This window comes from Cyclopterus lumpus, chromosome 22 (genome assembly GCF_009769545.1).
Source record: "Cyclopterus lumpus isolate fCycLum1 chromosome 22, fCycLum1.pri, whole genome shotgun sequence".
NCBI lineage: Eukaryota > Metazoa > Chordata > Actinopteri > Perciformes > Cyclopteridae > Cyclopterus > Cyclopterus lumpus.
Genome location: NC_046987.1, coordinates 1,487,079 through 1,510,295, shown reverse-complemented (window position 1 = coordinate 1,510,295; position 23,217 = coordinate 1,487,079).

The window sequence follows — 23,217 nt, the reverse complement described above, 5'->3', positions numbered from 1 at the left end:
TTAGTTTTTCAAAGATCCAGTTGATAATCCCTTCTAAAATCATAATTGGAACATGATGGGGTGGGGTAGCCTATTTGTGCTCATCTGCTCAGCCGGTGGGGATACGTCAAACAAAGAGGTCGGGACCCACTCCTCTAGCAAAGTACTCATTGTATTGAATCCTCACTGCTCTCCTGTGAAGTCAGCTTGTCACAAAAGCAGGCCACAATCAATTGGACTCATCTGATGACTTTAGCCTGGAGTTTAGCCTGACTTTCCTCCCAAACAAAGAAGGGCAGCTGTCACTTTTGCTGGTGGTATAGAGTGACCAGAGCAAAGTCAACCGGTAGGCTTAGGGAGATATGGGTGGATGGATAGACGGATGGATGGAAGAATGGATGGCTGATAGGGAGGCTATAGGTTTGGGAATCGTTGAGTCCCCTTGTTTATTTTGTTGTTGTTGTGTTGGTTGTGTATCAGGTGGTGTTGTTGCGGCATGGCTGCCAGGACCTGACCGCTGAGCGAAGACGTCAGTCAGTGGACACTGACAGTAACAGATAAGAGCTCGGAGGGACAGAACGGCAGATGAGAGGATGGACTTTGACCTCCCCCCTATCCGTTTAATCCTCCCATCCCCATTCCCCCAAAACAACACAAAGTGATTGGTGACTCACTACGGGTGTGTGCCCTGAGTCACACTGAGGATACAGTGGCCCGATGAGAGAGCAAGCTGTGGTCTTTGTCCTTGAAAGAACAAATAGATAGACGGAGCAGCACATGTAGGGACACAGATGGAGACACTATCAAACATGAATGTTAATATGTTGAAGAATATTAAAGTAACAACATCTATTTTCTGCTATTGCTGGTGGATAGAAAATACTAATTGGACATATAGCCAGCATTAGAAAGCCTGTCTGTTTTTGTTACTTCAAGTTATCACTTACATTTTGAAACTTTTAGCTAGATCAGTCAGTGTTAGCAGCAATAGCTATCAGGTCTCTGATCAGGCACGGTGCAGAGAGAGTGGTTTTTGCAGCTTGAAAGGAGTACTGCATTGCCTTTTTTAGTTGAAGCCTACAATTTAAAAAAGAGCAGCTTGCAGCCCATTCTTTAAATTCTTGCTGGGCAACCACCGAAAGAGTGCTAACATTAGTTTAACACAAGTTTCAAGTATGACTTGTATGCTACCTAATAGTTCATACTAGATTTTGAGTTAATGAAAACAACTTAGCAGAAATCTCAAGTACCGCTAGTTTGCCTCCAGGCTTGCTGTTTTCTGTTCAGATCATGGTTCCTACCTATGTAAAGACAAATAACATTTATTTCATGTGTCTTATACGTACAGTTACATACATACAATTTGACCTCTGCATTCCACCCATCCTAAGGATTTAGAAGCAGTGGAAACCTCTTGGGGCTCAGTGTTTCATTAAAGGACACTTGAGAATTGAACCTCTAACCTAACCACCGCTCTCCACACTGAGCCACTGCCACCCTAAAATCACACCACAGATAGCCCACCCCTCAATTAATCCGACTCCGCAATGGGAACAAATTCAAATAACTTTGTGCACTTTTATGCTCTGAATGGAATTTTTTTTCAACTCAAGGTGATCAACATGCTCCTTCAAAAACCTGAGGTGTATGGAGCGGAAAAATATGAGGCGCGAAGCAAAAGCACTTGTTATCAATACAAGTGGATTTATAGAAAAAGTCAGTGGATCACCAACATTCCTAATTCTTGGGTTGCTTCAGCGGTCGGCTCTTTTAGTCTGTTAACCCCACTGCGAACAAAGAAAAACACAACGCCACAGAGTTGAACACAGGTGACAATGATGGAGACAATAACTAAGAAACTAAGGGGCCAGATCAGATGTGACTATTAGTATTAACATGAGACAAAGAGAAAGAATAACGTGTGCAATCATCTAGTGTTGAAGCAGATGTTTGACCCAGTAGAAGCTAGTCGGGGCAGGGCCTCGCTAGCACAATCCTGACTCCATCCATAATCCCTGGCCCTGCTCGCTCACAGCCTGGTGGGCCAGGCTCCTAATGGGATCCAGATTGGGGCAAGTGTCACCATGGAATTCGACGGAGGGGGTAAACCAATGAGACTGGCTTCATCTGCTGCCAAGTCCAGCAGCTTAGCAATGTCAAGTCAGCAGAACTCTGCAGACGCTGTAGCTCCGTCCAAACCCACTCTTGGTTCTGCAGCGCATGGTGGTCCCATTCTAGCAGGGCTCCTCGAATGTCCCCTGGCCTTGTGTGAGCCCCGCCTATAACTTGATGGGTATTCACATGAAGAACTTACCCAGGCCCCTTACCAGAATCAGAGGAGGAGCCGAAGAAAAGGAAAGATGAGAGCACTGAAGGTATTGATACTCAAAGGACATAACTTCTGTTTTAACAATCATTCACGTCGTTCAGGCAGAGATATTTGTTTTCCACAGAATGCAATTCAGCACAAATCAGTTGTTTCAACAAACAACTTTGATGCTTATATCTTCTCATTTACAAAACGTCCGCTGCCACTATCACTATTTCTCTCCACATGAAGCCCCCAGTTGAATGCAACATGTTCACACCCCTTCTCTTGGGTTTTCTGACGTGGGATTGAGGCAGGTTGAGCATCAAAGACTCAATGTAAAGACAACGCATAGAATGACTCAATATTGAGTGATAGAAAGCACTGAATACAGCTCCAACAGTTCCAGTATTTGAGGGAGTTCAAATCAGCTTGCTCTCATCTCTCTGATATTCACATACCTGTTTCATCAATCAACTTAATTATGCTGACTGTAACAAGTGCCTTTCTTGTAGAAGAAATAACAGGAATTAGACAAACTTTGACACGGCATCAGATACATTTTTGAGGATACACTTAGCTAATTACTTCCCTTGCAACTTTAAAGAGTAGATATGGCGTTGTACAAGGCTGCTGTTGCTACATTGACTAAATTGTAGGGAGACGATTTGATGTCTTTCACTTTATTCCGCAAATTCCTGTCAAACTGTAATTGTGTCGCGCCTGTCAGGAGGTAACAGACGAGATGAGGACAAGTACAAGGAGAGGGCATTCAAAAAACATGGCACCAGTCTTTGTCTGAGGTTTTGTGGGAAGGGAACATAAGTGAGTGTCGCGTTATAGGAAGGAAACCAGGAACACTTCCTGCTCTGCTCTACACTTGCTTCATTTTGAAAATGCTTCCAGTCTTGCTGTCACCAACCAGCCGACCACAGCTTTACCACAGAGCAGGAAGTCATGTTCACATCCCTGCCAACTCCAAGCGTGTTTTTGAGTAAATACATGTGTCAGAAAGCCAACTTGAAGCAGACGTTTTTAATGCAACATCGAGGTAGTTTAACAACTGAAACGAAGGGAATGTCAGCTTATTTCATGTAGCTTTGAGAGAAAGAGACACAAGGTTTCATCCACGAGGGCAAAGGTGTAGCTGTCCTTTCAGGGGGGGGGGGGGGCACTTATCAAGCAGAGTCCTCCCCCAGGGTAGCTGCAAACACTTCACTTCCTGCAATCTTTATGTATCAATTCATGGCACTAAGATTCCTGCTCATGTTCAAAACTTTCTGAACATTCAAAAACAACTCTTGCAAGAAATGCAAGATATCTGAACTGTAGCAGATATTATTGATGTATGTTTAGGCTTCATAGACAGTTCTACACCTAAAGGTTTGTCCACACTGGAATTATTTTTCTGGATTTTGTTATTATTTAATTCACAATTTTGCACATACTATTTTCATAGAAGACATTGTACATGCAATACATGAACAACTCTCAAAAGACATGTGTTTGAAATATTTGTGTACAATCTACAGCAAACTCAGTGCAATCACTTGACTCTGCTCCACAGTCACTCTATAATGCAAGGTGTTCCCACTGAACATCCTCCATCCATCACCTTAATAGTGTAAGCGCTCCAATATTTATGCATGGATTAAAGCATTTTAATATGCTAACAGATAAGAAGGCTGATTATGATGAAGTGTGTTAATATCTCCATGAATAACCCAGAGCGAGAAACCCTGGAAACTTAACGGATGACAGAAAAGTATGCTTTGGTGTTTATTTATCAATAAACTCACTAAAGACTAAAGGAAAGTATACTTCCTCATGCTGTGATGCTGTGGACTCGAATCATAAGTGTGTGTGTGTGTGTGTGTGCGTGTGTGTGTGTGTGCGTGTGTGTGCGTGCATGCGTGTGTGTGTGTGTGCGTGCGTGTGCGTGTGTGTGTGTGCGTGTGTGTGTGCGTGTGTGTGTGCGCTTGCGTGTGTGTGTGTGCATGCGTGTGCGTGTGTGTGTGTGCGTGTGTGTGTGCGTGTGTGTGTGTGTGTGTGTGTGTGTGTGTGTGTGTGTGTGCAGCCAAAGCAACAATCCCCAGCCTTTCCCCACCTCTCCTCCTCACTCCAGAGCCTCTTAATAAAGCATCAGTTAAAAAGTGAATGGATCAATTAGGCAATTTATCCAGCTAATCTTTGGCAGGGCCCACCTTTTTGATGCCGCCAACAAAGTGACTGAAAACATTGTTAATGCATCCAAAAAATAAAAGGGGTTGCTTCTGCCTCTCGCTCCCAAATGATTTGGAATAATTTGCTTCTCATTCAGGAGATGGAAGGCAGCCGGGTCTCTCCGTCGCTGGCAGTCAGCATGAAAGCACTTTGCCACCAACTTTCCCCCAATATCTCCTCACTGGAATCAGCTAAATGGCTATTAGGCCGGCGCCTCGTGCCAACACGCTCTCCATAATCACAAGGAAGAAGTGGTGCGAGTTGGGATGGGGTCTTACCGTGACAGCTGTGTGTATTTGGTTTGGCAAGTGTGTTCCGTGTGTGTGCACACCAGCCATTAGGGTGTAATGTGAGGGGTCTTTGGGGAGGCGTGCCATACGTGCTTCAGAATGTCAAGTGAGTGGAAAATCTAAGTTATTTCTAAGGTTCAGTTCTGTATATGCATGCTTCCACAGTGGTTTCACTGCAGTAGCATCTTATAGAAGAGCCCTTTTACAGTGTACAGTCAGTCATGACGTACGTCACGTGTGCACTAGCTTGTCAAGCTACGGAAGGACATATCACCAAAGATCACAAATGAAACTTACCCACATTTTCTTTCCAGATCCGGGGGATATCCGTGAGTGGGTAGAAAAAAGTGGTCCAGTATTAATAGCCATATATATATATATATATATATACACATGTATTTGGTGGAGAAACCAAGCATGTAACACCAGCGAGGAGCAGCACACTTTATACGTTAACCGTGGTCATGTACAGAACATCCAATTCCATCACATAGACTCAGTTTTGATTTCATGGAGTATTAAAAATGGGCTCTCTAGACGTGAGCACTTATCTAAATGGTTGGAGTAAATAATAAACAGAGATGAATATGTATTTAAAATGTATTAAAGTAAAACTGAAGGAGCTGCTGTCACTACGAGCAACCACGGAGGCATTGGTCTGGAAGTCACCAGTTAACATGATCACTCGCATGTTGCTCTGAAACGGTCGTGATCCTGTTAGAAATATGTCAAACTTGAGTTTGCTGTTGGCGTATACATTCTGCCAGCTGAACATGCAACAAGCAGACCTTTTGATGCTGGTCACAGTTTAATTCAGTGTTTAAAGCTAACTCTTCTGGATGGCTGGGGCAAAACCACACTTCTATTGCCAACATGCACGTGCATATTTCTGAAGATGGTCTATATTTAGTTACGGCCCACAAATGTGGTTGTGTAAAAATGATTCAGGTGACATTCAGGTTCACATTAAGACAGAGGGAAAACATTGTGGTGGTGACTGCAGTTCCACGACTGAGTTAAAGAATTTAATTTAATTCCCAATGACACTTGCGAGAATACAAAAATTTAACAAAACTAAATTTGTTCAAGAAGTTTAACAAACGTCAACTGAAGGCTGCTTTAAGCCTGCTGCCATCACACAACATGTGTTTCACACATATTGACATATTCCATGTTTGGATCTTCAAAAGTAGAGGTGTATTGGATTAGAGTTCCACTTTTGGCCTCATAAGAAACATTTTTACCTTGTGCATCTTATTTTATGTACAAGTATACCTTAAAATGGGCATTAATATTCATCAACCTAAGTCAGTTGGATAAGAGTGACACAACAACATCTCTGATGCTTTCTTTGGTCCGTACAATCTCTAGTTTTTATCACAGGCTAGATATACTACATTTACCATGTCTCCAGATGAAGTCACTTAACGTACAAACCAGTATGAATTTGATATTTGATACTAGTTTGATATTTGACCTGTTGGCAGACATGACCAACAAATCTGCTCTGTGGGTTTTAACAAAGCTCAGTTACTCTAACTGGACATCAAGTGATACTTGGTGGGACTGCTTTCGTCCCCTGAGGACTGGAGACCTGCCTCCCTGGAGTGGCTGTGGCTCAGGTGGAGCGCGTTGTCTTTTAATTGGAAGATTGGCGGTTCCATCCCCTCCAGTCTATGACGATGTGTCCTTGGGCAAGACATTTAACCCCAGATTGCTTCCAAAAGGCTGTACCTGCGTGTGAATGGGGGTTAGTGGCACCTTGCATGGTAGGCCCTGTCATCAGTGTATGAATGGCTGTAAATGGGTGAATGACACGGAGTGTTAAAGCTTAGAACAGTCGGTCCATTTAACATTAGTTTTGAGTGGTCGGTCCATTTACCATTCGTCCAATTACATTTATTATATTTAACTCCAGAAACTCCAGTTTCTTTATGTTAATAATGATGTTGTCAAGAGTGATGAATTGGTTGATGTGTAATTGGCTGTTTGGCTGTTGAAGAGCGTTTTTTTGGGGGAGGACTACCGGCTGGAATGGGCTTCTCCTCTTTACCTCACGCTGCCAGAAGACACTTAACAAGCTGGCAGTAAAAATGGAAGGGGCCTGTTGAGCATGTGGGCAAACATAAAAAACCTCAGAATTCAAAGTTAATTTTTCCAGACATGATTATTAAAACCCTGTGCCAGTGTGTGCCTTTGGGCCCATGAGTGTGCCCATATGTGGCCCCTGTGAGTGATCCCATGTGAACGCATATGCACTGTACGACATGGCTCTGTCTACTGTATGTGTTGGTTTACTCCAATCACATCAATTATGCTCTCTTGTTAGCCCCAGCCACTTTGTCACTTCCTTGCCATGTCAAAGCAGATAAAGAGGTGGAGTGTGTGGGAGTGGGGGGGGTGTACAGAGCCAGATCAGTGCTTTCCAGAGAACATGTTCCTCTTTATTCTCAATGAGGCTTGGCTGTCTGCGGGGCTCCATGCTCCCTCTCCCCTGCTTTGGCAGCAGCAGCACAGATGACCTACAGCAAAGAACAAAATTAGTTCCCTATCCACCATAGCACACATCCACACAGCCACCAGGTGTGTGTGTGTGTGTGTGTGTGTATGTGTGTGTGTGTGTGTAAATGAAAGCAAAGCAAAATGGAATTCAATCAGTCAGCTGAAATCTATTATGATAACTATCAGTATGATTCATTAAACACATGTATTGTTAAGGATGGGTACTCACACCCAGTACTAAATGGGACCTTGTAGTATTGCTGAGGTGCGACGCTATCGGCTCTTTTATCTGTGCTTCTTAAGGTTTTGCTGCAGCGTGTCTTCTGCCCTTTTTTCTGTTCAGCATGGTCGTACCAAACCTTTGAAGTCCCCAAGTTTCAGGCCTCGGTATTTTCTGACTAAAGAAAACGTGGCTTTGGTGCAGCAAAGATATCGTACAACGCCAAGATGATAACTCATCTGATCACCGTCATGGCTTGTGCACCTGTTTGTGTGTGAGTGTGTGGCGACGTGATGCAGTGAATGATCTTGTCGTCACTCCACAATCTTTACTCACCAGGTTAGTTCTTTGACAATGTTAATAACTTGAGGAAAAAGGACGCTTGATTCAGGTAAATGTATTTACTAGTGGAAGGCTTGTAGTTTACAGCCCTTCATCCCCAGGCAGACATCATCTGACCGATAGCTCCGGTGTGGTCCACTACATTAAACAGGAGTCAGGGGTTCCGGCTAATAGGTTTCACTTTCACGACTTTATAGTCTACATGTTTATACTTTCTTCACTGAGAAGGACAAAAATGAAACAACTGTCAATCAAAGCTCAGCTTAGGAAAGGGATACGGGACAAGATGAGGACACGAGAGAAAAAAACAGAGAAGGTGATGGAGACGAGAGAGGAAGAGGAAGTATTGCCCACTGTGTTCAGGATAGGATTGTATACCATGATGTCCGTTTCAGTCCTTAAACGGTGATTCACTTGTTAATTCAATTCAATTCAATTAAATTCAATTCAGTTTATTTTGTATAGCCCAATATCACAAATTACAAATTTGCCTCAGAGGGCTTTACAATCTGTACACATACGACATCCCTGTCCCAGGACCTCACATCGAATCAGGAAAAACTCCCCAAAAATAACCTTTGACAGGGAAAAAAGGGAAGAAACCTTCAGGAGATCAACAGAGGAGGATCCCTCTCCCCGGATGGACAGAAGCAATAGATGTCATGTGTACAGAATGAACAGCATTTACAAAGTTACATAAACACATTACATGAATATGACAATGTATGAATGGAACTCCAATCCATGAAACAGAAGGAGGTAGAGAGGAGGGACTTAGTGATGTACTTGTTACCGGTGTACATCACTATAGTTACTTACGCTGCACACCCAACCTGTTCAGGTTATGGTCGAGCTCGTACAAAAGCACTGCCTACTAACCAATCACAGATGTTCAAGTCATAACCCAGGCTAAAAGCCACACAGTTAAAACTGACTGAATGCAAAAAATAGTAGATCTAACTGTAAATACACATTTGTTCCATTGAATTAATCTGTTGTAGATCGAATCTGACAATCTGACAATATTGTATTCATATTTCAGGTTTTTCCAATAACAGCAGCGCATTGTAAAGTCCAAAAGTCAACATTTATGGAAAAAAGATAGATGTAATCTTTTCCAAAATTCAAAACAAAATTGTATCTCACAAAATGTGTTGCTGTAATCCAGTGTGTCTCTTCTTACAAAAACAATATTTTCACTGTGGTCCTTTTTATTTGTACTTTTTACCTCCCTTACTCAACATGCACCCGTATTAACATGCAATACATATTACATTTATAGAAGATCAATAACAGTAAATCAGTATATATTGTGTTATCATATATTCAAATCATATATTCTCTTATGAATGTCAGCTTCTTGAGTTGTGTGCTGCAGTAAAGCCGTGCCATACACAGACGGTATGCATTCCCCTCCGTTACTCTGCTCTGGGTGCTTTAATGTATCATGGGGGATGATACAATATAAATGTAAGGCTGCTCACAATTGTATTTTTATATTTATTTTTCATTTGCCCCCAAGTCTGTTTCACACTACAGGGGTAGGAGCTAAAAGAATGAGGCTAAAATTGTCAAACAATCAATAATGTCCCCAAGGGGGTGAATATAATATCTTCAATTCTATAGGAATACATGTAAGCAACACATTGCTTACATGTACGGAATACAGGAATGTAATTACACTCATGCTCTAGATGGGGCAGTTAAGAGTCTCATAATTTACACATTTACACATTCTGTGTATATTTGTTCCCAGCTGTCCTTCTCGCATGTGGCAAATGCAACCTTGTTGCCTTTAACCTGGATTATGTGTTTAACTTCTTCGTAATTTTCTCATGTTATAGTCTTCCTCTTTGTTGGTATGTGCTGCTCTGCTGACAGCAGACTTCACGTTCATGATCCGTCATAAGTTGCAAACACCAGCCCTTTATGTAAACGCTCACAGCCAGGTTGAGAAATCGAGTAGATGAGCTTTGTTGTTGAAGCGCTCCACATGATCCCGCTTGTTAGGCTCAGCTACGCCAGATAGACATAAGATAGCCAGAAGATACCCAGAGGATAGCCAGAAGATAGCCAGAAGATAGCCAGAAGATACCCAGAAGATAGTCAGAAGACACCCAGAAGACACCCAGAAGATAACTAGAAGATAGTCAGAAGACACCCAAAAGATATCCAGAAGATATCCAGAAGATAGCCAGAAGATATCCAGAGAATAGCCAGAAGATAGCCAGAAGATACCCAGAAGATAGCCAGAAGATAGTCAGAAGATAGCCAGAAGATAACTAGAAGATAGTCAGAAGACACCCAAAAGATATCCAGAGAATAGCCAGAAGATAGCCAGAAGATACCCAGAAGATAGCCAGAAGATAGTCAGAAGATAGCCAGAAGATAGCCAGAAGATAGTTAGAAGACACCCAGAAGATAACTAGAAGATAGTCAGAAGACACCCAAAAGATATCCAGAAGATATCCAGAAGATAGCCAGAAGATAACCAGAGGATAGCCAGAAGATAGCCAAAAGATAGTCAGAAGACACCCAGAAGATAGCCAAAAGATAGTCAGAAGACACCCAGAAGATAACTAGAAGATACCCAGAAGATACCCAGAAGATACCCAGAAGATACCCAGAAGTTAGTCCGGCTGGTGGAACTCACTCCGCAGTACAGGCCTCTTATACAATTCAAACCATCCCCACATAAATATGCATCTTCTTTGGTTTATATAGTTGAATTTAAAAACATAAACATTGAAAACACAATTTAGTGTAATAATAATGGAATATTGTATAAATATATTGTTGTAAAAGACACATTTTGCTGCCACGTTTGTAGTGTTTGAGACACGTTTCTTTAACTCAAACCTCAAATGACGCAAACTCATACAAAAAGATGAAATAAATAAGTTGTGTATAATTTTAGCAAATGATTTGAATACACGTTGAATACAAGTTAGGCGTCACTAAAAAAGGGACAGGCAGTGAATACAGAGGGTGAGATAGAACAGTGTGACTTTTACTTTTAACTAACATTGTCAACATTGATTGTCAGATGTCATTTGACCTCATTTTATTCTCGACTGTATTTTCAGATTGTACTTTTAAACTGACTCCCATTTGTTAAAAGCCTGTTCTTCCCAGTCTGACTCTCTTTTACAAAGTTTAAAGAAAGCAGAATAATATAAGGAGCGGTGCACTGCAGTCATCCTGACTGTTGAAACTCATCTGCAGCCAGTGGCATCTTCCAGAATCAGCTCTGAAACAGTACCCTGATTGGCTGAAGACAAGGGATCGTGAGATTTTAACTCTGAACACCTCTCCATGGATAAATCAACGTTTTGACATGGACTCAATTATCAGGGGGAGCTAATCCCAGAGACCCTTTTAACCTGGAATGTACCGCGGGGCCAGGAATAATCACGCTCCTGAGTTAGGAAATCAAAGACAGGTAATTAAAATCATAATGGTCCTGGTTAAGATGATTATCGTCGGGGCACCAGATAAGGCAACCTCCAGCGGATTTCCGCCCTTTTTTAATATTTATGGAATACGATTAGTCCGCGGGGCCAGAGCCGTGTTAAAAGATTTAAGGATGACTTGCAGATCAAGAGATGGAAAATAAGCATCTTAACACGGCGAGGAAATGAGGCTGGAAAAGAAGAGGGAAGAGAGACAGAGAGGTGAGGGAGATGGAGTGACCAGGTGCGTATGCCTGTGTGTGTGTGTGTGTGTGTGTGTGTGTGTGTAGGTGTGTGTGTGTTTGTGTGTGGGGTGGGTGTAGGTGTGTGTGTGTGTGTGTATGTGTGTGTATGTGTGTGTGTGTGTGTGTGTGTGTGTGTGTGTGAAGAGGAGCCAGGTGTGTGTCCTAGGGCTAAAACTCAAGTTTGAACAGGACTAACACAGAGGAATATTCTGTAGGGCAGAGGTTGGATTCTAATCGGGCAGGGGAGGGTCACATATACACTATAAACACACACACAGCTGCATGCATTGCTTCACTCATTCTAAGTATGTATCTTCTACAATAAAAGCCAAACTGTACATTTTTTAAATGTGCAGGAAGCAGTCGGAACGGGAGAGCGAGAGAATACAAAAAGGTTACATATTAACTGAGTTAATAGGGGGCAGACAGGCCCTGCCTCCTCCTCCTCCTCCTCCTCCTCCTCCTCCTCCTCCTCCTCCTCCTCAGGATGTTTCACAATATGACTGACAGCTGAAAGGAAACAGCAAACATGATCCCTGAGGTCACCTCAAGGTCACTTCTTGTCTGCGACCCCTGAGCCGAACAGATGCCTTCTGACGTCCCCGACTCTTTGAAGTATCGGGAGAACTGGGAGTGGACTGGAGGTGTAGCTATAAGTTGTCATTACTCCTTAATCATCATGATGCAGTTAGAAGTGACCAGTCTTCCAGTGCAGTGGATGTTGCTGTTTCTTTGGAGCATAATGAGGGTGCACTGTGAGGGAGATCCTGAGGGCAGAGGTCACTCTCTCTCTGCATTGACCAAAAGGTTGTCACTGAATACATGTCCAGAGAGGGATTTTGAGACTTCCATGCTATGCAGAAGGAATGCTTTTAATTAGACATAGGATTACGTATACACAAGTTATTTCATAGAAATGACACAAAAAAAACAACTCCTATTTTCATAGTTTGTACCATTATTTCGATCGGTTGTGATAACATTGTACGCATCAAGTTGATTACTGAGATCTGGCTGCAACAAAGAGTTTCGGTCTAGAGTTCGGCAGAAGTCAGCGGTTAGATTACATTTCTGTGCAAGCCTGGACACTGAACCTTGGCTGCAGCTTGTTACCAAGTATGTACTTGAGTGTTTGTGTGAGCACTGTGGTGAGTATGTCAGAAAGCTGCCTTCGGGTTGACATGACACCACCACTTGGCCAGGAGAACATGATGATGATTGATAGAAACAAAGCCAGTGTGTACGACTCCCATTGAAGCAGACTGCAAACTGACTGTTTTTGCGAAGCAATCGCCACCAAAAGAACCAGGGTGAGTATTTTAACACCTGCCTCAAGCCTGTCTGATCTCAGGCTCCATCAACCCTCCCTCCCCAAAGCTCCATCTCAGGGCCTCCAGTGGTTCCTCTCTCCATCTGGGCCTGATGCCAAAGGCCTCACAGGCCTGTTCGTGTTGGGCCGCTGCAGCCCTGCAACCATCCCTCCTCCTCTGCACAGATCTGCAGGGAGGTGTGGCTGGAAATAGCAGAGGGAGGGGGCACAAAAACCTAAATGCACACAACAGGGCCTCAGAGGGACAGTTGTCATTGACATCATAGACCACCTCGGCAATGCACCGCGATGTGTCAATCAAAGCCGTTAGTTCCACTGGGTCTGGATCAAAGAGAGCTGCACATCCCTCTGAGGCAAGATGATACAGTTTGACTTTGCAGCTCTAACTCGGTTTAGAGATCTACACTCTGGTCCGTCATGCCTAACATACTCTGACATGTGTCTGTATTCATTGATACTGTGCCGCACACGTAAAGGATGCTGCAAAATGTCATGTCTAAATAGCATGTTAAGTCCTTTTACATTTTAATTCCAAATACATATACGCTTAACAGTAGAAGCTGTTGCTGTATTGTATGCACGTAATTACTTGTGTTTTGGTCTGTGTGATGCTATGGGCAGGCACCTGTTGTGAGGCTACGACAGATCTCTGCAGATGGTCTCATCAATTTAACTAATGCATGTAGCACACACACACACACAGAAGAAGTTGTATGCGTTCAGTAGCCTCGCTGTGCTCAACTGGAGAGAAAAGGTGACAAGATCGCTGCTTTTCTGGAGAACTGACTTCCATTAATGTTGGGAACAAAGACAGTGGCTTAAGTTGCATCATGGGTTTCAGAAGTCTAGACAGGTACAACACGCTCTCAGTTCAAACGGGTCACGCACGGACGTTTGGTCAGGAGCCCTCAGCATCACTTTTTATTGCAGGAGATACCTCTTAAGGCTTCATTGTTCAATGTGCAGGGTAGTCCAATAGACTTCACCGCTTAGTACCTTTGGCATTGTTTGCACATTTTTGTGTTGTTAACACTGTTAGCGTTGTTAGCACTGTTAGCGTTGTTAGCACTGTTAACATTGTTAGCGTTGTTAGCACTGTTAGCATTGTTAGCACCCTTAGCCGTGAGCCGCCGGCTTGCTGTTCCTGTGTAAGAGACATTGAGAGACAATTGAAATACTCCGAGTCCCTTATGTTGCACCTGTAAAATGTCTCATTAGACAACTGTACTGTAGTGTAATGTGGATATCACTAACACTGTGTCCATGCTCGTCTGCAGGCAGTGATTCAAACATGCACAGCTCCTGCATAATGTGCAGTAGTTCCCTGTTTATTTCAACCAATGAAGCACAAGGCAAACGCTGCAGCAGCCAATCTCACAATTTAACACATCTTCAACCACGTTGGAGGACCAGACGCTTGACTCTGGATGGCACATGGTTGGAGACCACTGCTTTAATATCAGTTCAGACTATATTTATGATACACTCAAACACACACGTCCAGTCTCTTTAGAGCCGGCCAGAAGTCCTTTGTGTTCAGCCTTGCCTTTGTCACTTCCCCTGCAGCCCAGATGTGATCCCAGCTGGACATGACCATTCACCATCCCATACTGCCTCCATGTGTCACACACTGCACTGGCATGCCAAGACCTTTGGCCCTGTCACAACACACACACACACACACAGATAATTAATGTCTGGGCTGCTTTAACGTGTAAGCAGCCTAGTTGCCATTTCTTAGTTTTTTTTCTTTGTCGGTCAAGTAGAGCAAGTGATGAAGAATATCCAGGGAGTGTAGAAGAAAGTGTCATGGTACAATAACAAGGATAAAAAGTGAGAACGTCTAACAGTCGTCTCGTTGTGTCCCATGTGAAGAGTAAACATTGACTTTATGGTTGTTACATTTGGTTGATATACCTGTTACATAATGTAAGGTAAGACTGTCCTAAGGGCAGAGTTGCAAAATTCCGGGAATATTCAAAGTTGGAAACTTTTCACGGGAATTAACAGGAATAAACGAGAATAAATGGGAATATACGGGAATTAACGGGAATTAACAGGAATAAACTGAAAATGTTGGGGTAATTTAACTATATGTACCTTGTCATAAGCAGACGTGCATGCAAACATTTATAATACAACTTTTAAAAATGACATTTTTGACTTTTTTGACATTTTGTGAGTAGAACTTTATTCTTCGAACAAAATCATGAAAGTTGAATAAAAAAGGTGTATTCCCTATGATCACCACCCCCCAACCCACATTCCTTTTTTTAGTGTTTTTCCCTGAATCTAATTGCTTTCTTCCTGGACCTCATCAACGTCCTCCTCACTGCTGTAAAAAGTTAGTCTACTGTATACAAATAAACTTGGTATTAAAATGAACATGGCTTCAGTTTACCAAGTAATCAATATGCTAGGTAATGACAAACAGTGTTGGGAAAGTTCACTTTCTACATGAACTAGTTCAGTTCATAGTTCATAATTCAAAATGTTTAACTAAGTTCACAGCTCCAAAAAAATGAACTAGTTATTTTTTTCAATATGTTGGGAGCTATAATTCAAATCTCTATCTGTCTGCAATACCGCTCTTGGCCTCTACGCAACTCGGCGCTCTCACACTTGCCAGGCATAGGGCTGAAACGTTCAGACAACATTGATGACAAAGACGTTCAAAAACAACAAAACGTTTTATGTTTACGTTTATGTTTCTGGCAGACAATGTTCCCAACCAGTTGCATTCAGGGTCCAGCTGAGCTCGGCGTGCATAATCTTGTTCTCAACTACACTTAAGTTCCCTGTTATATGCTTTTGCAAAAAAACCTGGGCACATTTTTTTGTTCTCAAAATTCACGAGCTAAAATTCCTTTGGAAACTTTCCGGAAACTAACTTTCCGCCCCTTTGCAACCCTACCTAAGGGTAGTCGTTATTTATTGACACAAGCTACGTTACTATATGAACAAAAAACATTTTTGTGGCAGACACAGTCACCACATTTAAGAGTAGATTTAAGACTTTCCTCTTTAAAAGTGGAATCAGGTTTGTCCAGCCCCTAGATATGCTGCTATAGGCTTATAGGCTGCTGGGGGATGTTTTAGGATACACTGAATGTGTTAGGATACACTGAGCACCTATCTCCTATCTATTTACATCTCTCCATTGCACATTACTAACTCTACTTCCTCCCCTTTGTGACTTCAAGTCTCATCGGGTCCATTGGACCTGGCTGTGTCTGAAGCTGGTCCTGGGTCCTTGCCCCTGCTTCCTGCATCCAGCCTCTGCCCTAGACCTGGCCTCCTTCCCAATGGCCCTGCCTCCTTCTCTGTGCCTCCTGCCTCAAAGGCCTGGCCTCATTGGTCCGGCCTCTTTCACGATACGTCCTGCCTGGTGAGCCGGCCTCCTGCCTCTGTGGCCCTGTCTCCTGCCATGGCCCTGCTGATGCCCCCCCCTCTCTCTTGGAGTTCCATTCATACATTGTCATATTCATGTAATGTGTTTATGTAACTTTGTAACTCTGTTCATCTGTACACATGACATCTATTGCATCTGTCCATCCGGGGAGAAGGATCCTCCTCTGTTGCTCTCCTGAAGGTTTTTTTCTTCCGATGTGAGGTCAAAGGTCAGGGATGTCGTATGTGTACAGATTGTAAAGCCCTCTGATGTAAATTTGTAATTTGTGATTCTGGGCTATAAAGAATAAACTGAATTGAATTGAATCCAATTTACTTTTTTAAAAACTATTTCTACCAAGTAGTTTTGTTGCGTTACTGCATGTGTGATTCAAGGTTCATGTACAACATATTTATGAAATGTTGACATCCAACGAATCCCATGGTTTGCAGGAACGTTGTATGCCAACTTTTCTGCTGGTGACTGGGTTGGTTCAAAAGAGAGAGGACAGATTCTGTGAGGGGTCCAACATGTTTTGTAGTCAGCTTTCCTTTTCTCCGATCAGCTGAAAATCAATACTCATGCACAGAAGCAAAGAGGGGGAGGCCAGAAGACTTGTTTGATACTACAAAACTACACAGTTACAGGTATTGTGTTCAAAAATGAGTAGTTTAAACAACTATGCACATGATATATGTGCATACTGTCACACCACCTTCACTATATGTTGTCCTAACCTTGAAGAAGAGTCTGACTGTCCAATCACAGCTCTTCTCTAAGCTCCCTAATTGGAAAACGTGTCGATGACATCAACAAGCTTTGATGCGGATTAGGTAAATATGCATGATACTACTGCCTGCTGGGTCATAAATGTATAAAAAAATCATAAATGTCAAGTAGTCAAAGTGTTAATAATGGATTTGTTGTTCCATGTTTATTTATTGTAGTGACAATGACGTCATACAAAGCTATCATGCATTGTCTCGACCCCATCATTAAGAACATTTGTACGAACAAAAAGCTTCTCCATTTGCTGCACTGTCAATATTTCTGTATGACCAATGATTATTATTATTATTTGTGAGAAACCTAGAGGAAATAATGAACAGTAGACCCTTTTGTCCAATTTCAGCTTACTGTTTCAGTTTCTAGCCTGCAAGCTCTGCTCGCATCAACCTTGTTTCCAGCCACAACTGTTTTCAGCTAAACCTCATAAAACTCTCACCGTACACTACCTGCTCAGCAGCAGACAGCAGACAGAGACCGTTGGAGACTAGCCGGTGCACACAGTGGAGCATTTAGCAGCGGAAGAGACAGAAGAAAGAGAACATATCTATAGTCACTGGAAAGAAAGTCACCAAAAAACATTATGATTAATCCTCTTAGGATCATGATTATTCAAATTGTATGTAGATCTGACATCATTTGACATTGTCAGGGAATAAAAAGTGTTGCTCAAGGAGATCTTCTGGATTTGTAATCCAGGGATGGGAACCACTTCATTTAGTATATAGTGCTTATTGCACTTCTGTCTTCAAGCTGGTTTGAAACTGGTTCAGCGTTTCAAACACATACACATATATGTCTTTTTGGACTTTCTCTTTGCTTCAGTAAAATACATTTTCAAGGTAGATTCCAAATAGACCATGTCCTATGCTTGCCGTTCATCTAAGGTCATTTGTTTTTTTAAATGTATATCCTATAAACATTATAGCATGTAAGACAGGCAGAAGTCACAGTCTTCTTCTGTGTTCTACAGTTAAAAGTGGTTCGCTCGATAGGTTTGCTTAATTAAACAAAGAAAAGCCAACTTAGTAGAACGAGTTCTGTCCAGGATCTCCATCCTGGTTACTCAAGTTGTACAATTACTCTCAAGTGGGGACATTTGTACTGATAGTGGCAGAAAAGTTATAAACAACCAAAACGTGACTGTGACACAAAGAGAAAAGTCAGTCAGGAAAACCATTAGAAATGAACCTCTGGGGACATGAACACCTGTAAGAGGATGAATGGCGAGCTCGTCATGCTGTTGAGTCAGTTGTTGCTGAGATAGCTTGATCTGTACTAAAGTCTTCAACTCACCAATATAACTAAATAAAGACAGCAATAAATATGCCTAGCATTTCTATCTACTAATGAAGGCTCAAGGACAGCAAATACATTCATCACTAATGTGTCCAACGCACATACCTCACCTGTTCCATCTCAGACAGACAAAAGCATCCATCCCACATTGTGTCCTTTTCATCAGCCCTCTTTTTGTGCAAATTCATTACACTCTGCCTTTTCTGCGCTGTGTGGCCAGATGGTGAGGCGTCTTGCAGTCATAATGCTGTGGTAATCCCTCCTGCACATGGTGCCCTCGCTCCAGTAAACACCTCGCTCCCATTGTTTCCTGGACCTCCTTCGTACTCCCGGCCCCCGTGGTACCACTGTGTCCACGGCGTGCGGAGCTGGAGAGGCTTCCAACTGTACAAGTGAGTCCGACGTCCTCTCTCCAGGTCAGGGAAAGCCTTGTGTTGACATGATGTGATGACGGGCAGTATGTCGGTGCTTCTGTTGGATGGTGCAGGTGTAAAAGCTGTTGCTCTGGTGGAAAAACAGGAGGTTTTCTAAAGTGTATTAGACAGTGTAGTATTTCATTCTGTTAATGGGATCTGATCATTATTATGGGAGAGAACCAGTGAACCAGTGATGCGCAAGAGTCTAGTTCCTATTGTTCGTCACATGAATCCATTTCATTATAGAGCGACAATCTTTCATCACCTTTAGCAAAATCTCCTCTGCCTAACTCCCACATTAGAAGATATTCTGGAATATTCTTGCAAACTCGATGCAAGGGAAAAAAAAATAGGACTTGGAGCCCAACATTTTGTAAGCGAATATTTCTGAACAAATGATGCTCGGCATGTCATCGGTATATTTACGATGGCTCAAAGACATGGCTGTGTGGGTCTAATTAAAAATGTGAAAGGGTTAGCAGCCTGCCGCTCGTTGCCAGCTCTTGGCAGCTCTCCTGTCAGGCAGCCAGCTGTTTAGTCCTGCCCTGAATTATTGCCAGACCCACCGCCAGGCATTGTGGGATTGGCAAGGCCGGGCGGAGAGCTATTGTGTTCAGCCACCGAAGGAAAGAAGAACAAAAAATGAAGAAGAAGACGATGGAAGAGAAGCATTTACCTCCTTAAAGTTCCCAGAGACAGTCAGGCAAGACAAGTGCTGCTGATGTACAGAAAACAAAACACTAAACCAAAGTGAATTAGTGGCTTTACCACATTTCTGTGTACACTCACGGAAGTTTGAAGATTTGTACATCAAGGAAAGTAAGGTTTTTGCAACTGCCATAACTTTACTGAAATCATGTTTGTGTTTGTCCAACATTCAAACAACAACAATATACTCAAAAGTATTACTATACTCCATAATGATGAGTAATCCTCACCAATATGGTCTTCTGTTCATAACCAAGCTTGTATTTGGATTCAGAAGACATCTGACAATAATGTGACATACATGATACATAATAGAACCCAACTGTTTTTTAGGACAAAATACATCAAGTTTAGGATTTTCATAGGAATATATTTAAACCTTTCAGTTTCATTTACATGCAACATGCAGAAAAAATAAGCCATTAACATTTAAATAATGAAATAATCTTGATGGAGGTGGGCAATGGTTCTTGGTGGATTAATATATAAGTAACATTTAAATCATGGTTATAGCCCTGCCTTCATTGTGTTGTGATTTTGAAAATGTTACAAACCCTAAAATATAATAATAATACAGTAAAGCTACTGGTATATAAATGTTTCATACAACATTTCTAAAATACCCATAATATTGATAAATAAATGTTAAAAAAGTGTTGAAAAATTAGTGACAAAAAGATATAACAGTAAACAAGAATCTATGACAATTGTTAGAGAATGTGTGACGGCATGAGAAAAAACAAAAAGAAAAAAGGCATATATACCCAATAAATAAAAAAACTAAAACCCCACATGAAAAGTGTCTTATTCCCCAGAATAATGAGGTATAAATGGACCCTTCTCTGGAGTCTACTGTGTTGGTTCTGGATATGGAGGTGAACGTCGGTGAAAGTGTATCTTCTCTCCTGCTGCCTGATGTTGTGATCAGCTGGAACATCACTCCATGTAATAACAGGCCTGATCATCCACACTCCTGCCTCCCCGGGTTTCAACCTCCTCCACTCCGCTCTGATCATCACGCCCCACCTCTCCCCACTTTGTTTATGTATAATTCATTATTTTTGCAAAGCATATAGGCCCTGAATGCATCTCACGCAGTCGAGCACTTCAAATGCCGCCGTCGCCAGCTTCCGCCGAGCTCAGCCCGCTCTTAGCTCTGTGTGTTTTTCCTCCGACTTCAAATGGCGCCTTTTGAGTCTCAAATTTTGTGTCGATGAAAAAATAAAAAGGAGGAAGCTAAAAGTGACGCCGACAACAGCTAGCGACAACAAAGGACCAACCCCCCCCCCTCCTCCTTCCTGCTCCTGCTTCTTCTCCTTCCTCTTCTTCTATTATCTTGTTTCTCTAAAAGAGATGCATTTGTTTGTTCTCCTTTTGTTTTGCTCTGGAGACGTTCTCTCGCCCTCCCTCCTCCTGTTCTCCTTCCCTCTCTCTCCCTGCTCTGCCTTATGCTCGCTCGCTTCCTTCTTTTTTGTTTTCCTCTACTCGGGGGCTCGTGGGCCAAAAGCTCATAATCATTTCAAAGGTCCTTTAAATATATAATAAGAGTCTGCATTGTGATAAACAACATGTCACAGGGAGAACATCAACATGGCAGGCAGTGCACGTACGCACACACGTCTTTCCCCCTGTGTTTCTCCACACTTTGTCTTTCTCTTCTCCCCGTGAGTTTGGACTGAGAGGTGATGAGCGGGCACAAAGCAAGTGTGTATTTTTGGTTCGGACACACATAGTCAACTAAAACAAGATACTTTGCCTCCTTTTTTGCCAGAAACAAAGCCAAACACATTTCAAATGTATTCATTTTTCTGACAAAAAAATCTGTTTTAGGCAATATGAAAGAAATGCTTCCTTGGTTTCCAAATGTCAGAGCGGATTGGCCGCTGTCTATGCTTGATGGACAGTTTGCACAGGGGAACAAATACACACTCATGCAACTGACTCGCTGCTAACCTTACAAGCTAAGAACACAAAGGTTTGTGTCAATAGTGGCATTGAAGAATAAGGATCAGATCATTCATCATCTAAACTCAAAAAGGATACATTTGCATTTTAGCAGCTAAACGGTATTTAGATGTTTTCATTATGTCATCAATATCCACCTCAGGACCTTTGTTGCAGCATCCTGGGTTAGACTGCTGCATGTGGACCTTAGTTGCAGCATCCTGGGTTAGACTGCTGCATGTGGACCTTGGTTGCAGCATCCTTGGTTAGACTGCTGCATGTGGACCTTAGTTGCATGTCATACTCCTCACTCTCCACTCCGTCTCCACACTCAAGTACTGGTACAAATGCAAAAAGAATCTCTATAAAAAACAATGTCATCGTCTGACCTATCTCTAGAGAGGATCATCTTTTTCCAAAACGTCATTGATTACTTTTGTAAGTACAAAGTGTAACAGAGCTGACGGCCTGACCTACAATAATACAAACAGTCAACTGGAGTTTTCTTTAAAAGAGAGGTCAGACCAATATTTATTGTCTAGCAGCAACATTGTGGACTGAAGTCAGTTCATTTCAATGGATTTGCTGCAATTAGTGGATTTGCCCACTGATGAACTTAAGTTGAACCTTTCTGAATTCATTTTGAACTGCCGACCACTAGCTTTACGGAAAGCCAGAGAGCGAGAGCCACACAGAGGAAACAATGAGCTATTAGCTGTGACTCTCAATGTCACCAATGATAAAAAAAAGGGAAAGTTACTTGTTTAGACATACGTTTAATATGGTCATTTGACTCGTTATATACAAACATTCTTCTGTCTACACTGGCAGAAAAATGGCATTCTGGCCAGTGAGATGGCGGCGCCATGAAACCAACAAATTATTTCTAATTTCAGTTTCCTTTTCCTTTTGCCATTACATTGCATTAATCCCTCTCCTTTCCAACAGATAACCGAGCCAGGACACGTAGCTCCCCATTGTTCCGATGCCTGGTGGGTGTCACCCTCCATCTAAATGTTAGGCTTTACTCAAACTAACATTTCGGAGCTGACTGACACTGTTTGCATGTAAACACGCTGCAGAGAAGCAGCTTTTTCTCTCCAGAAAGATGCTGTTTGGAGGAAATTGAGAAGCTCACCCCTGGCACTGCTTCGCCCCATAAATCTTTTAACATGTGCCTCTTGGCTAAATGACTTTGTACAGACAAAATGTAACCCCGATCCCGCCCTGCAAGCTGTGAGAGTGGAGAGAGCTCCACAGCGTAGAAGAAACAAATGGAGGGGAGTTTCAACTAAAGGGAGACATTTTGTCTTGTGCTGTACGCTCAGTTTTCTTTTTGAAGACGGAGGAAATGCAACCTTTGGGAAGATTTTGGGATGTAAAAAAACACGAGCATAACACAGCTAGTAATAAGCTCAGTTCGGATGGCGTTTACTTGCTCTTCCCATCAGATGTCTCTCGGTGTGTCCAATTTAGAAACATTTACAGCGACATGTGAGACAACACATTATACTTATACACAATGTGTGGCGACGCCATTAATTCATTATTTTTCTTGCCAGTTATTAAACCTGGGGAATTATTCTATTAACTATTTCCTGCCTATATAACCTATGCATTAACGTCAATGTATCAATCTAGCTATGACACATAGTGAAAACAAGGTTAATGTGCTTTTCATAATAATATTAGCAATACAAAGAAAACAGTGATTATGTTTATCTGATTGATAATGTAATATTCACCTTCCTAACGCCGTCCTTTGATGACATGCAGTCTCTA